General features: G+C 34.9%; 1 pseudogene; it reads left to right on the top strand.

Annotated features, from left to right (window-relative positions):
- The first annotated feature begins 12069 nt into the window (after window positions 1–12069).
- Window positions 12070–12614, top strand: LOC125354337 (annotated as a pseudogene).
- The last annotated feature ends 4067 nt before the right edge of the window (window positions 12615–16681 follow it).

Here is a 16681-nt window from a genome sequence, read left to right as displayed (position 1 = left end):
TAAACTTCTTAGTATGACATACATTTCTTATGTAGCACTTCTTTGTTTCTCCAGTTGTTCCCTAATCTCACCTTTTCCATCAATCTTTGAATTCAAGTTCCAATCTTCTTCCACTTCCTAAACATTTTCTGCCTCTCATTGCCCTAATACTCAGGAATAAAGCAAATTTTCTTATGCTTTCTTGCAGTGAATTTCACAATTTGTGTCCCTGCTTTGAGCATGATTTCTTATATATTTTTTTCTTCTATAATTTTACACAATTCTGATTTATTTTGTACCTGGCATTGTTCATATCTCTTCTTTCAGAAATTTGTCCTTTACCAATAATGAAAAGTATCCCATTTGAATGTCATGCCACAATTGATTTAGTTGCTCACCAACTGAAGAATATTTATGTTGCTTCCAGATTTTCATATTAGTAATACAATTCTAAGAATTGTATGCATTCATCTTTTTATGGAAAGAAGCTTATTATTTCTCTTGGATAAATTCATATTGGATGGTCATATGTTATATGTATTTTTACTTCATAGAGTTTTCCAAAGTTATGGTATTTTCCACTTTTATCAGCAATACATGTCAGTTTCAGTTGTTGCTGTACATGATTGCATTGTACAAGTCTGCATTGTACAAGTCTGCATTGTAAAAATTAATCTTATACATAGCTATACACCTAATTATTGCTTCAAAGTTCCCTAAGGGAAAAAAATCTAATTTATTTAGCTTAACAGTAACAGATATATAATAAGTACACAATAGGGGCTGGGAATATGGCCTAGTGGTAAAGTGCTCGCCTCATATACATGAAGCCCTGGATTCGATTCCTCAGCACCACATATACACAAAACGGCCAGAGGTGGCACTGTGGCTCAAGTGGCAGAGTGCTAGCCTTGAGAAAAAAAAATAAGTACACAATAAGTATTTATTAGTGAGGAATGAAGTAAAGTCTATATATTCAGATTTGTAGCTAAGGTGAGAATGTTTTTAGAAGGAGGAGAAGAAGGAAAGAAAGAAAGAAAGAAAGAAAGAAAGAAAGAAAGAAAGAAAGAAAGAAAGAAAGAAAGAAAGAAAGAAAGAAAGAAAGAAAGAAAGAAAGAAGGAAGGAAGGAAGGAAGGAAGGAAGGAAGGAAGGAAGGAAGGAAGGAAGGAAGGAAGACAGAAAGACAGAAAGAAAGAAAGAAAGAAGAAGGAAAGAAAACAAGAGGGTTCTGTATGTGGAGTATCAACTAGTGGGAAAGGACAAAGATAAAATAAGGCAAATAGGGTCAAAACAGTTTATGTTAAAATATAACAGAGAAGCTTATTGAGATTGGTTTGAGAAGGATGGACCTTAGAGAGTAATTTAGTAGGGGATGAGCCTCATTAAGGTATATTACTTGCATATATGGACACCTGAAAAGGAAACCTACTGTACAACTAACAGATGGAAACAAAATATGGGGTTCAGAAGGAGAAATGTTGAGAGGAATGGGTATTGCAAGGGAATGAGTGGTGGAGGGGGATGAGTGGTGGAGGTGGAGGTGGGAGATGGGTAGTGAAGTGTTGAAAAGTGATAGGGAGGCAGAACATTGAGGATTTAGGAGCGTGTTTGGAGGATAATGTATTGTTGTAGGCTTAATAATTTACCAACTAGGAAAATTGATGCTATTAATTGCTAGTATGGTTGCTGGTGTGTGGAGGTGTGGGGGCATATCTAGAAAATATCTATTTTTGCCTAATTTTTCTGTAAACCAACAACAGCACTAAAACTATTAATAATTTTGAAAATGTTGAAAAAGATACAATCCAGTGTATTTGATATTTTACATTGCTCATAAAGGAAGATAAAGGAAGAGGTCATATCTTACCTAGATGCAATCTGCAAGCCTAGCAAGGCTTTCCTATGCCAGCATAAGGAATTGGCAGTATGTACATACAGTATCATCTATGCTGCTTGCCTTCCATCTTGTTTTCTTTTTACTATGTAATTCCAATCACAAAGATAAACACAATCAACGATGAAGATGTGAGTTTCAAATCTGTAATGTGTTTGTGAGTATTTACAGACAATATGTTTAATACATATGCCTGGCAGCAAGTACTTCATAATGCCTTTGCAATGTGATTTTGGGGGAAAATTTTACAAGAACAATAATAAATTGAAAGAACAGTAACAAATTACAAGGGACCAAAATAAATTCACTAATTGAAGTCCATCTACTTTAAACCAGTATGTACGAGGTATACAGCACAGCTAAACTCTAATCTTGTCACTGTCACTCCCTTGAAAACCTTTGTAGTTAAACTGCCTTTTTCTATAAACTAGTGTTTCTTAGTGGAAAAAGAGAAAATGTTTATTGAAGAGAATTGTGTTTTACATGATGTTTTTTTTATACCCATGGCAACATGGAACAATGTGAGAAGTGACTGACTGAAAAAAAATGACCATGATTAGCTGCTTAGTCACAGGACAGAAACAGAATTAGACATTATAACAAATGTGCTTGAAGAGATGAGGCACTCTAAGAATGCTTAAATCATTAATAATGCTATCAGGAGTTACTTTATTAAGTGTGTGGCCTGACACTGGCATTACTCACACTATTTCTTTCAGTGCCATGAGATCTTTAACATCTGCCTAGAGAATAAACTATCATCAATTTACTAACACACATAAAGGCCAATTCTTGAAAGAATGCAGACCCATTTTTTTTTACCTACCCTTTACTCCAAAAGTACTAATAGATATGATTTCTTGTCTTTCTTTTTAGCTTTAAACCTGAAAAGTAAAACCCCAAACAATGCCAAGATTCTTTGCAATTGTATGTTTCTATTTGTGTGTGGATGTGGATGTGAATGGCTATTTTTCTAATCATTATTTTTGAGATAATAGTTGTTAAAAATATTTTAATTCACTAGCATAAAAGTTATTCAGTGACCTAAATAAATATGTGATGAAATGGTGACACATTTTTGACAAATTCTTATTTTTTAAAGTATATACACTTCTCATTTTTTCTTTGATTTCATTAATGTATTTTACACATACATAAACAGAATTTTCTTTTTCTGGGTAACATTTAGGTCTTTTATTTCAAGTTTTTTTTTAAATTTACTATCTTTATGTAGTTGTACAAAGGACTGCCATTTAACAAGCCAGTTTATGACTACAATGCTAGAATTTCCTCAGGAATTGTGGAATGTACCTGTGAATCTATAAGTCAAAACATTGGTAAGTGTGCAAGTGGTAATAAATAAGTTAACTGAAGTCTAACAGACTATGAAAAGCACAAATAGTATAATCTTTTGGAAAGAATAGGCTAAGTCTAACAAAATCAACATCAGGAAATGGATATGTGCAAGAGGAAGAATGAGGCCAATGGAAGAAGGGTAAATGAATGAAGGGAGCAAGGTGGGGAGAATACAGTCAGAAATTCATTGCATATACCACAAAATTAAGTAACACAAGAGAAGGGATGCGTGGAAGGTAGATAAGAATGTTGAAGAGGGTGACAATGATCAAAGTGCATTGTATTTATAAACTATCAATTGTTAGGGAGCTATTGTCCCTTTCTCACAGTTCTTCAAATACTGCATCCTGGGGAGTGTTTTCTCAGAATAAAAATTCCAGTTCTTGAATCTCATCTCCAAAATCTTATGGTGCGGCCCTTTTGGAGGGATATTATTTTTAGCTGTACTGAATTACATTCAATTTTGTACATAGAAGATAGCACAATAGTTACTGTTTTTACTTGAATAAAGCAATGAATAAGTTGGGAAATTTATATATATATATAGATAGATAGATAGATAGATAGATAGATAGATATAGATATATATAGATATATATATAGATCTAATCAGATGTAATTGCTAAAAAATAATAATCTTTCCAGAAAAAAATACACTATAAATACACATTTCATACTGTGTTTTGGTAATTTGTAGAATTCCAATCATTGGAAAGTTCATTAGGGAATATGTTAGTGAATTCAAAAACTACATGGATAAAATTGTAAAAGAAGACATGTATCATAACACTGACACTGATCCTACTTGAAAAGCCCAACAATAAAAAATTATAGAAGATCTATTTCAGGTTTGTATGTGTTTGTATTCAATTACTAATTACTTTAATTACTTTCTGGAGTTGAAAATGAAAGAATGCCACAAATATGTACATACAAATATGTACAGAAAATAGGAAGGGCAATGCCACTCTTTCTAATAGAGGCATACAATTCCATTGTGTTCAATTTACCACATTTTTCTGTTCCATTCGTCTACTGAGGGGCATCTGGGTTGGTTCCATATTTTAGCTATGACAAATTGTGCTGCGATGAATATTGTTGTGCTGGTGGCTTTAATGTGTTCTTGTTTGTGTTCTTTTGGGTAGATGCCCAAAAGTGGGGCTGCTGGGTCATAGGGGAGCTCTATGTTTAGCCTTCTTAGGAATCTGATACAACTTTCCAGAGTGGCTGAACCAGTTTACATTCCTACCAACAATGAAGTAGGGTTCCCTTTTGGCCACATGCCCTCCAACATTTATTATTGTTAGTTTTCTTGATATAGGACATTCTTGCTGGGGTGAGATGGAATCTCAATGTTGTTTTGATTTGCATTTCTTTTATGGCAGTGATGGCCAGTGAGCATTTTTCATATGCCTCTTTGCCATTCTCAATCGAGAGACACAGGGTAAAAAAGACAAACGATTACAAAAGCAATACTTGCAAAACTGTTTAGTGTAAATCTACTGAACAACTCATGGGGAGAAAGGGAAAGGGGGTTTGGGGATGGGGGAATGAGGGAGGAGGTAACAAACAGTACAAGAGGGCTGGGGATATAGCCTAGTGGCAAGAGTGCCTGCCTCGGATACACGAGGCCCTAGGTCCGATTCCCCAGCACCACATATACAGAAAACGGCCAGAAGCGGCGCTGTGGCTCAAGTGGCAGAGTGCTAGCCTTGAGCGGGAAGAAGCCAGGGACAGTGCTCAGGCCCTGAGTCCAAGGCCCAGGACTGGCAAAAAAAAAAAAAAAAAAAAACAGTACAAGAAATGTATCCATTGCCTAACGTATGAAACTGTAACCGCTCTGTATATCAGTTTGACAATAAAAATTTTTTTTTAAAGTCTCTTTTAGGACTTGGAAAAAATTATACTAAGCGAAGTGAGCCAGACACAAAGAAACATGGACTCTATGGTCTCCCTCATAGGGAATAATTAGCAAAGATTTAGGCTAGTCACAGTAGAGGATCACAAGAGCCTAATAGATTTGCCCCTATGAACACATAAGATGATGCTAAGTGAAATGAACTCCATGTTACGGAAACGAGTGTTATGTCACTGTTGTAATCACTTTCAGCATGCCATGTGAAACCATAGCTTCTATTGTACTCCCGCTATCACTGTATCTCATCTGAATTCACTGGATACTATATATACTGGTATTAGAACTAGGGAAGTGAAAGGGAATAAAAAAATTGAGAGACACAGGATAAAAAGACAAAAGTCTCCAAAAGCAATACTTGCAAAACCTTTGGTGTGAACCAACAGAACAATTCATAGGGGAGAGGGAAAGGAGAGGGGGAGGGGGAAATGAGTGAGGAGGTAACAAACAGTACAAGAAATGTACCCAAGGCCTAACATATGAAACTGTAACCACTCTGTACATCACTTTCACAATAAATATAAAAAAAATAGGAAGGAACAAAGATGTCACAATGTTAGATTAAAATGACTGATTTAGATGGGAATCTATTCTCCAATATGCTCCCTTTAGCAGATGTAGTTGATAGGAATAAAATTATTCTTCATTTTTAATCTCACATAAAGAGGATTTGAAGATAATAATATTAGTAATAGAGTAAGGTAGCTCTAAGAATATCTTAAGGACTGACACTCCTAATTATGTTGCTATACATTCTATAGCTCCCAGATTGTGCTCCATTGTCAGAGTCCAATTATTATGTGCACATTACAGCCAAAATCAAGGAGGAAAGATTGACACAGACAATGACCTTTTCTTCAACAGATAGTCTGAGAAATATGTCCAAACAATTATGATTAAATCTCATTGGCTTGAAGAGCTCATTGTTCATTTTAAATCCAAAGTGAATTTGGGGAATGTCTTTATTCTAGGTTGTTATAAGCATAGCTAAAAATAAGGAATTTTCTTACTCTGGAAGAAAGGAAGAGGTTATGTTAAGGACTATCTCATAAATACAGTTAAACACTGCCATGAGATTTTAGGGGACATTTTGAAGGTAAGATTTTGGAAACTGATGAAGAAAAGTAATAGTTATAAAATGAGGTATACAGTTATCAAAGCTGACATTTGCCTATTGAAGAAAAGCATATTGCTAGAGTTTTTTTTTTCTATGAGAAAGGAGAAAAGGAGAGACATTTTTTTAAGAAACAGTGGTTAGTTCTAGGAGGTTCTCTTTGTAACTTGGTATTGAAGAAGAACTAAGAAATACCTTCTGCAGATTGAGTGATGTACAATGAATGGAAGAGCATGAATGATTGCAAGATTGTATTGGGTAGCCAGTACCTTCTCAGTTTGATGGCAACAAAAACCACGTACTGTACTGGTGGTAAATGGATAATATTTTAAATAAAGGTACAAGGACCAAGTTAATTATCTTTATACATAAAATCAAATAATGGATTATGCCTGTGAATATCCCAGGCTCCACAGGCTAAGAGTTGTTTCATCCAACCAAGAAGGAAACTCACATATCCATTAACAGAGCTCTTTATTGAAGATTTTAGCAGATGTGAGATGCCTGGAGTTTGTACAACTTTGAAGAAAAAAAGCTTTCTTAGTAGTCATGGTAAAACACAAAAACAAAAACAAAAACAATCGTTTATGATACAAAACTGCAATTGGCTTCATACCAGCTCTGTTATTGCTTAATTATGGATTTCTCAAGCAGATTTTACTCTCCCTTAAAATATTGCTGTCAGAGGCAGAATTTTACCTGGTTTTAGAATATAATGTTGACTTCTCAAGCACAAAGCTAGTTACATGAATTACTGAAAATTCACCACCAGCTTTTTCAGTGAAACTATAAATAACTGTATTGTGTCTTGGGAAAACAAGTATAGGCTCAAAATTTTATTAAAAGTTATTTTTCCCTTGAATTGCTGTGTAAGTCACCTATAGACTAAATTTCATAACTTATGTTTTATCCTTAACAGGTAAAAATGAAGTTAATGAGTTTGTCTGAATATATACCCATTCCAAACATGCCTACATATATGTTTTGAAGTAGGGACAGTAAACTAGGTTGCAAAAAAAAATGGGGATAATATGAGATTCAATAAATTTTTAAATGTTGAGTTACAGATCCAGCTTACAAACAGTACATTTACAATTTGTATGCTGACTGGTCATTCTCTAATTATTTATGAAGTGGGGATTTTGATATATTGCAAGGTGTCTTATTCTGTAGGTTTTTAAAAAAAAATGCCCTTTACAAAGTATGTCCCAGGCTATGTAAAAGTATTGTTTAAATAAAATGACATATTTCATTTTATAATTGGTCAAAAACTGCTGATAAATAGCTGTTCTCATTTGGAAAGTACCAGAATACCTAAGTTGCCTCTTGCTTTTAAAAATCAAGTTATCATCACAAAGACATCTCTTGGATTCAAGGTTGTCATTATTTTTCTCCTTAAGAAAATCAATTCAGAAAGACAGTGTGTAAAAAGAGTGGAAAGAAAGACAGGGGGAAGCCAATTTTACTGACAAAGCCCTAGGAACACGGATTGTTTCTCTGCATTATAATTCACTTACCCACTCCCACATTTACCCAATAAATCCACTGAAAAAGGACCATTTGATTTCAAGAATTTTTTAAAATTGATTCAACACAAATAAATTCACTCTAGGTCTATCTGCCCCAAGTACCATCCCATCCAAATCAAATAATCTGTTCACTAAAGGATTGGAACAAATAACTGGATTTCTTAAGGACTGTACAAAACAAAAACAAAAACTATCATTAGCACAGTGGCACATCAAACACTCACTAAAGGGTCTTTTGATGTGAATTCGGAGGAACTGACTTAGAAGAAAACAGCTCTGTGTGTGTGTGTGTGTGTGAGAGAGAGAGAGAGAGAGAGAAAGAGAGAGACAGAGACAGAGACAGAGAGATAGAGAGAGAAACAGAGAGAGAGAAACAGAGAGAGAGACAGAGACAGAGACAGAGATAGAGACAGAGAGACTGGACTCTTAGCTCTTTCAAATTAGCAGGAGGCTGTGAAAGGGAATAACCCAGCCACTTTTACTTGGAGTGTCCTCCCTGGTCTTTGAAGAGCTATTACCTTGATATGAAAGGAGGTATTCCAATTTGTAATTTTTTTTATTGCAATTCATTTTAGGAAGTGATAGAGAAAATTGTGGTGAGCTTTCAGATAGCCAGCAAAGTTTAGACATGGCAATTACTAAGTAAAAATGGAATATCAAGAGAAGGATATTTTTCCATTATTTGGAACCGTGAAGAAAACAAGTTTTGACTACATTAGTGAATTAAAAATAAAGTAAAAGCTTCACATTTATTTTACACCAAGTATCACATTGAAATAGAATGATTTCATTATATTTTGTCTTTGTCATTGAGGCACTTATTAATTTTGGGTCTCAGTTGAATATATAAATGTTTGCCCAAAATAGTCATGTGATGAACTAATCTGCCATATTACTTTACTGATTTTTTTTCCCAACTCAAGCTCTTTCCCTTATAGATTCCACTAATCATAATCAGATATTTAATCCTGGTGAAGCTATGTATGTGTCATCTATTAAGACTGAAAGTATATACTAGAGGTTAAAGAATATAGATGGCTATAAACATAGTTTCTGGGCTGGGAATATGGCCTAGTGGTAAAAGCACTCGCCTCGTATACATGAGGACCTGAGTTGGATTCCTCAGCACCACATATATAGAAAAAGGTAGAAGTGGCACTGTGGCTCAAGTGGTAGATTTCTAGCCTTGAGCAAAAAGAAGCCAGAGCAGTGCTCAGGCCCTGAGTCCAAGCACCAGGATTGGCCAAAAAAAAAAAAAAGAAAAAGAAAAAAAAAAGCGCTTGCCTCATAAACATGGCTTCTTATAGGAAAACTGTACAAATGATGAGAGCAGAGCATTATAGTGACAAAACTTGAAAATGTCCTTTAAACTCTTTAAGTGCTAGATTATTTTTATTTATTTACTTATTATTATTATTGTTATTATAAAAATGATTTGCACAGTGGTTAAAATCACATACATCACTTAATTACTACATTTGTTTTTGGAAAATGTCACCCCACCTTGTTTCTCCCAGATTTTCCCTCCTGTTCTCACATACAAGTAGTTCATTTTTAACCCAGTGCCTAGTAAGTACTACTGCTGTTTCATTTGTTTACCCTTTGTTCTTCCATTTCTGTGCCCCACTCCGGAGAACAGATAAATGAACAAACAAAACAAAACAACTCTCTCGTTTCCATTTACTGGAGTTCATTGTGATAAATGTTATTTTATATGATCAGAGGCACATAGGCATTGTGCCTTTGTGTTTCTCCTCTAAGAATACCCACCTTTGGTCTCACTTTGTCTGACTGCTGAGAGTCCTGTATGATTTATTACTTTCTGTTATATTTTAGATCCACATATATTTTAGATCCACTGTACATGAAAACATGTACAATTTGTGTATCTGAGCTTTGCTTACCTCACTTAACATTTGTTCTCGGTCCATCCTTTTCCCTACAAATGGCATAATATTATTTTTTCTAATAGCTCTTTGTGGATCCATTCATCTATTGTAGGGCATCTCGGATGTTTCCACAAATTGGCTATTGGGAATAGTGCAGCAATGAAAATGGATGTGCAATTGTCTTTACTGTATCCTGGCATGTGATGTCCTGGATGCTCTGGGCAGATGCCCAGGAGTGGGATGGCTGGGTCTTAGGGAAGATCTGTATTTAGGTAGGTTTTTTTTGGTTGTTGTTGTTGTTATTGTTTGTTTGTTTTGTTTATTAAGGAACTTTCAGAAGGCTGTCCAGAATGGTTATGCTATTTTACACTCCTATGAACAGTGCAGTAGGGTTCCTTTACCACCACATTCTTATTCAAATTTAAGATGTTGCCCAATCTAACTGGGGTGAAAAGGAATGTCAGAGTTGTTTTGATTTGAATTTCCTTTATGGCCAGGGATTCTGAGTATCTGCCCATATGTTCCTGTGCTATTATACTTCTGAAAAGTCTCTCCTTAACTCCATTGCCTTTTGAGTGGTATATTAGCATTGGGAGAGGCTAATTTCTTTCTTTCTTTCTTTCTTTCTTTCTTTCTTTCTTTCTTTCTTTCTTTCTTTCTTTCTTTCTTTCTTTCTTTCTTCCTTCCTTCCTCCTTCCTTCCTTCTTTCCTTCCTTCCTTCCTTCCTTCCCTTTCCTTTCTTCTCTTCTCTTTCTTTCTTTCTTTCTTTCTTTCTTCTTTTTTCCTTCCTTCCTTCCTTCCTTTCTTCTTTCTTTCTTTCTTTCTTTCTTTCTTTCTTTCTTTCTTTCTTTCTTTCTTTCTTTCTTTCTTTCTTTCTTTCTTTCTTTCTTTCTTTCTTTCTGTTTCCTGTGCCGGGACTTGAACTCAGGGCCTGGACATTGTCCCTCGGCCTCTTTGTGTTCAAGTCTAGCAATCTACCACTGGAAGCAGAGTGCCACCTGTGGCATTTTATGACTAGTTTAATGGAGATAAGAGACTCACAAATATTTCCACCTGGGCTGGCTTCCAAGTGTGATCCTGAAGTCTCAGACTTCTGAGAAGCATGGATTACAGGCCTGAGACATCTGCACCCAGCTTGGGGGTTAGTTTCATTAGCTCCTTATATATTTTAGATATAAGACCTTTGTCACATGTATAGCTGGTAAAGATCTTCCAGGTTGTTGGCTGTCTTACTAATTTATGTCCACTGGAGTGCAGAAACTTTTTTATATTGATATAATCCCATTTGTCAAATCTCTTTCTTTTTTTTTTTTTTTTTTTTGGCCAGTCCTGGGCCTTGGACTCAGGGCCCGAGCACTGTCCCTGGCTTCTTCCCGCTCAAGGCTAGCGCAGCGCCGCTTCTGGCCGTTTGCTGTATATGTGGTGCTGGGGAATCGAACCTAGGGCCTCGTGTATCCGAGGCAGGCACTCTTGCCACTAGGCTATATCCCCAGCCCTCAAATCTCTTTCTTATCTGCTATGCTTCTGTACTATTTTCAAAAAAAAAAAGTTTATGCCTTTTTCTTTAAGTTCTATTGTTTCTCCTACTCCCTCTTGCAACAATTTCAAATTTTCAGTTCTGAGGTTGATGTCTTTGATCAAGTTCGAGTTGATATTTGTGCATGGAGACCAAAAGGGATCCATTTTTAGTTTTCTGCATTTGCTCAGTATTTCCAACACCAATTATTAAAGAGGTTATCTTTTCCCCACAGTATATCTTTGACTCTCTTATCAAATATCAGATAACTGCAATTATATGGTTTTATTTCTGTGTCTTTTAGTCTGTTCCATTTACATCAGGTCTGTTTTTGTGCAAACACCAGATTCTAACAAGCTCTAGCTTATGGCCACTAAGTGCAAGTAAATACTACTGTGCTAAATTCTGGGGAAAAACAGAAAACAGTGATTATACTAGGCATATTTTCTCCTTTGATATTTGTGGTTTGTCAAATGACTAAAGGAAACAGCATATATTTGTGAGTCCATGAGCACCAAATAATATAGTTCTCAAATGTTCTAAATATTATGCCTTTCAAAAATGTCTTATGAATAAAAAGAAAAATAACTTTAAAAAATGTTTACCTGTCCACAATTTACAGACCTCTTGAGATTTTTCTTTGCTCTATTTTGAGGAAAGAAAACTCTTGATAAAATCCTCTACTTTTACATTTTTATTGTTATCAATTAGTTGCACAAAAGGAGAATTGATTTGTACATATATGCATACAATATACCTTAATTAGGCATATCACTTCCCACCTTTCCAATCTTCGTTTCCCCTTCTTCAATCATTATCAAGAAAGTCTTCGCATTGTCTTGGAGTTTGACCATTGGCATCAATTTGAAATCCAGGATGGCTACTCTGATCTTCGTTGACAAGGAAAATGGACAACCAGGTGCCCGTAAGGCTCCTAAGGAGGGGCTGAATCTGGAGTCAGGGCCTGTCAAAGCCTTAGATGGGAAAACTCAGGTTTCAACACCATGAATTGGGAAGGTCTTCAATGTTTCATCAGCCTTATCTAAAACTTGCAGGAACGCTTTGGGAACGGTTAACTGAGCTATGGAGAAGCCAAGGAAGACTAATGGGCCACTCAAATGAAAGCAGCTAAGCTTCGTGGGCAAAAAGAGTACTGAGAAGACTGTGAAAGCATCAAGCTCTGTTCCTCCTCCGATGACACCTACCCAGAAAGAGAAAAACATCTTTTCCTTCAACCTTCTAGATATTGAGAGTTTTGACTTGCCTCAAGAACACCACATCGCACACCTCCCCCTGGGTGGGGTACGCTTCATGATTCTGGACGTCCCGCATGGGTATCTGAGGTGTTGTAGTCTCTCTCGGGCATTCTCTCTTCCCTGGATGTCGATTTGCCTCCTATGTGTTATTACCTGGATATTTGAAGTTCTTACTACACTATGGTTTGCGTGTGTGTTAATAAAAGGCTTATATTCCATTTTCACATATGCACAAAAGTATCTTGGCCATTTTCATTCTTTGTCACCCTCTGTTCTCACCACCCTCACTCTCAGTAGTATCTAGACGACAGGAGAGGATCTTATTGCAAAGGATTCGGCTGATCAGAACATGTGTGTATAGATACTAAGGGAATGATATGAAGATCATACACATACTCTGGGCTCCTTGAATCAAACATTGGTATTCCACAAGAGAGAGAAAAAAGAAAAGACAAAAATAAGGCCATTAACTGAAGTTTGATGAACTCAATTTGTCAGGCAATTCAATATTTCCCCAGGATATTTTCACACATTTTTCAATGCACAATACTTTCTCATAACCTGGATCCTCTGTTTAGAAGCTCTACCTCTGATACTCCTCTTCCATTTCTTTTCTGATGAAATATTGTGCTCCTCTCTTTGTGCCGGTAAGCACAATCTATTCCTTTCTAGTTACATCATTTCATAGCTACAGATTCAAAACTACAGGTAGAGTGTCTCATCTATTGATTTACAAGTATACTAGTATGCAATTTTTGGTTTGTGCTTGTAGTGGGGCACTAACTCAGCACCTGGACACTTTAGCTAAAATCTGGCACTCTTTACCACTTGAGCTACAGTTGTCCTTCTGGTTTTTTGGTTGGTTAATTGTAGATGCTAGTCTCATGGACTTTTTTGACCAAGCTCGGATGTCTCCCTAACCTTTCCTGAGTAGGTAGCATTACAGATCAAAGCCACACACATCCAGCATGTATGTCCCATTTATTTATATATATTTCCAACTAATTATACTCCTTCATGATTAGATTCTCAACTTTTCTGTTCCATTATATTACAGAATCTTTTATTCCATAGTTTCTTTTTGTTGACCTTTATGATTCTAATTCTCAGAATCCTTGGCATTTAAGTTATATAAAACCGAGAAAACATCATTAACCTTACCAAGGACTACTTTAAATAGACTACAATAAACTGACAATCTAGAATTCTTTCCATCTAACAGCAGCAACATTTTCCTTTAAGGATTTTTGGCTCAGATTAGATGTATTTTTAACCTCCTCTAATAAAGAATTCTACATTTTTCCACAAACAATCTTGAAAGTAAGAGTTCCATATATTGAAAATGAAATTGCTTCCAAAATTTTAGTATTTGACTGATTGTTATATTTTTAAATGTGACATGTATCTCAGTTTTATTTGTTTTGAGGAAATGAACATTTACATATTGTCATTTGTGTCAGGACTGTTTACATATTGTGTTGTTTGACATATGCTGTACAAATATGATAACATGTAGAAGTATACAATCATAGTAGCTTCTGTTTTCAATGAAAATTGCAAACTGTTGAGTGCAATGTTTATGATGTCCTGATGAAATAATAAAAAGATATGAGTTTATTTTATCCTGACAACTCTGCCACATTATCATGTAATTTATATACCAATTGATAATTAAAGAAAACTAAATACAATAAAAGTAAACAAATTTAATTTTTTTATAGTTTTGTGGTTTTCCAGAGCTGAGGACCGAACTTGGGCCCTTGTGCTCGCTAGGCAGGCACTCTTCCACTTAGCTAAATCCCCAGCCCCAAAAAATTTAATTTTATAACAACTAGTATAATTGTATTTTAGTAACAGAGACTATTTATTCATCTGTTAAAAAAAGTACTTCAAGTTTATTTCTTGTCCTTTTAGTATTCCATGATACTCTTTATTTCAAAAAGTCAATTTTTTTTCTGTAATGTGCAGAGGATTATATCAAACTAATAACATCATAAATTATCCTATTATGTGGTTAAATTTCTCAGTGAAACACTGAAAGATAAATAATAAAGAAATTAAATGTACATACATCCTACTAATATTAATTAGAGGGAGAGACCTATATTCTCAACTAGTAGAATTTTAATAACTTACTGAGAATCTTGACCTAATTCAAATTTGGGTTTTGACTATTTTTTGAATTAAATTGAATACATTTGTTTAACTGTAGGTTTTGAAGATCCACCTAACCCATCTCACATAGGAATGTGACAGGTCTGGTGTCTCATTCCCAAATATTTCTGAATATTATAAAGTTCCACTATGTTGTTCACCACAATGAAAAACCCTTGGAGGCATATCTACATTCTAACCAAGGGTAGAAAAGCTTACAATGTATTTCTATTAAGTATCAATACTCTGAGGATGACCCAGTAGGGAGTTTGTGAATAATACTTTCCTTCCTTTATGAGCTGTTGATGCTAGTCAACAGAAAACTGGTGTAGAAGATTAGATTATGATCTTGTTTTACATCACATACTCTAGCTACCTTGCATTTTTCTTTCATTCAAAAAGATAAGTTGTTTGGACCAGGTAATAAAATTTATGCAGGTAATAACTTATTAATATCAAAAATCATAATCAATATAAAGCCATGCTGTAAATTATGAACTTATTATCTCATAATTTCTTGCTTCAAAGTCTTTGTAGTTTGCTAAAGAGCCACTGTAGAAATTCCTTCTTAAATTTCAGGAAATTATGAACTGTTTCCTTAAAAAAAAAAAAAAACGAGAAAAAAACCTAGTAAATATAAAAAACCTGCAATTTTGATTCCTGCAAATTCTGGCCTTCCTAACTAAATAGGTGCTGACAGTATTTCCATTTATTTGAGAAAAGAATTTAATGTTTACAAGTAATACTCTTTCTGTTTGGGCATGTTAGTGCACATTTGTAATACTAACTACTTGGGGAAGATAAGGGAGAATTTCACTTGAAGACCAGTGGAGCAAAGTTAGTTACAAAACTACTTGAAAGAATACACTAACACCAGGAGGACTGGAGGTGTGGCTCAAGACATGGACCACTTGCCTGGCAAACTCAAGGCCCCAGTACCAAAAGAGTAGAACAATTTTGATCACTTTGACATGTTTGTTGTAAAATATTAGAAACTTATTAAATGTTCATAACCTTGAACATTTGAAAACTTACTAAGTGTTTCAAACAAAATAGGCTGGCTTTAATTGAAATCTGCCCTTTAATTTAAAAAGATCTTCTTTTAGGGCTGGGAACATGGCCTAGTGGCAAGAGTGCTTGCCTCATATACATGAAGCCCTGGGTTCAATTCCTCAGTACCACATATATAGAAAAGGCCAGAAGAGGCACTGTGACTCAAGTGGCAGAGTGCTACCCTTGAGCAAAAAGAAGCCAGGGACAGTACTCAGGCCCTAAGTCCAATCGCCAGGACTGGCAAAAAAAAAAAGAAAAAAGAAAAGAAAAAGAACAAAACAAAGAAAGAAAGAAAGAAAGAATGAATGAAAGAAAGAAAGAAAGATTTTCTTTTTAAAAAAGTGCAAATAAATTCAAGGCATTTATACTGCTCTTATGGTCTAAATTTCTGGATCAAGGAAAGTTAACAGTTCAGTCTGGTATGGATGATTTTTGCATACCTATTCCTGGAGTAGGATTTCTTACTTGGAAGTGACTGTTAGTCACAACAGAGAAAATACTAAGAAATTATATTCTACTTGATTCCTTTTTAAGGATATGGCACTCTTAATCATAATTCTCCTAAATCAGATTTTTGGGCCACAGGTTCATGTCAGCTTATTATGAAAAAATCTCAACTTTATGGTTATATTTTTAATTTTTATATGGTCATTACTCATGAGACAATTTATATATTTATATAATGATATATTCCAAAATTAATGTTTTACTCAGTTTTGGATATATGGTATCAGATTTTGTACAATATGTTCAATCACTAATTTATTTCGTATGTAATAACATATTAGAATCTAATAAAGAATAGTAAAATATACACATTCACACAAGTTTACTCATAGCCTATTGAAATCTGTACTTAGTAAGGGGCATTTATTTATAATTCTTCTTTACTTTTAACCCTGGTAATTGATTAAAATGAAATCAAGAAACAAGAGTAATCTCGTATATAATACACTTCCCAGAATATAAAAGAAAATGAGAAAATTAGTCTTCCTAACCCAAAATAAGCTTCAGAGAAGATTGAT

Source organism: Perognathus longimembris, chromosome 7 (genome assembly GCF_023159225.1).
Source record: "Perognathus longimembris pacificus isolate PPM17 chromosome 7, ASM2315922v1, whole genome shotgun sequence".
Lineage (NCBI taxonomy): Eukaryota > Metazoa > Chordata > Mammalia > Rodentia > Heteromyidae > Perognathus > Perognathus longimembris.
The sequence above is the reverse complement of the archived record's forward strand: the minus strand, read 5'-3'. Positions and strand labels throughout refer to the sequence as shown.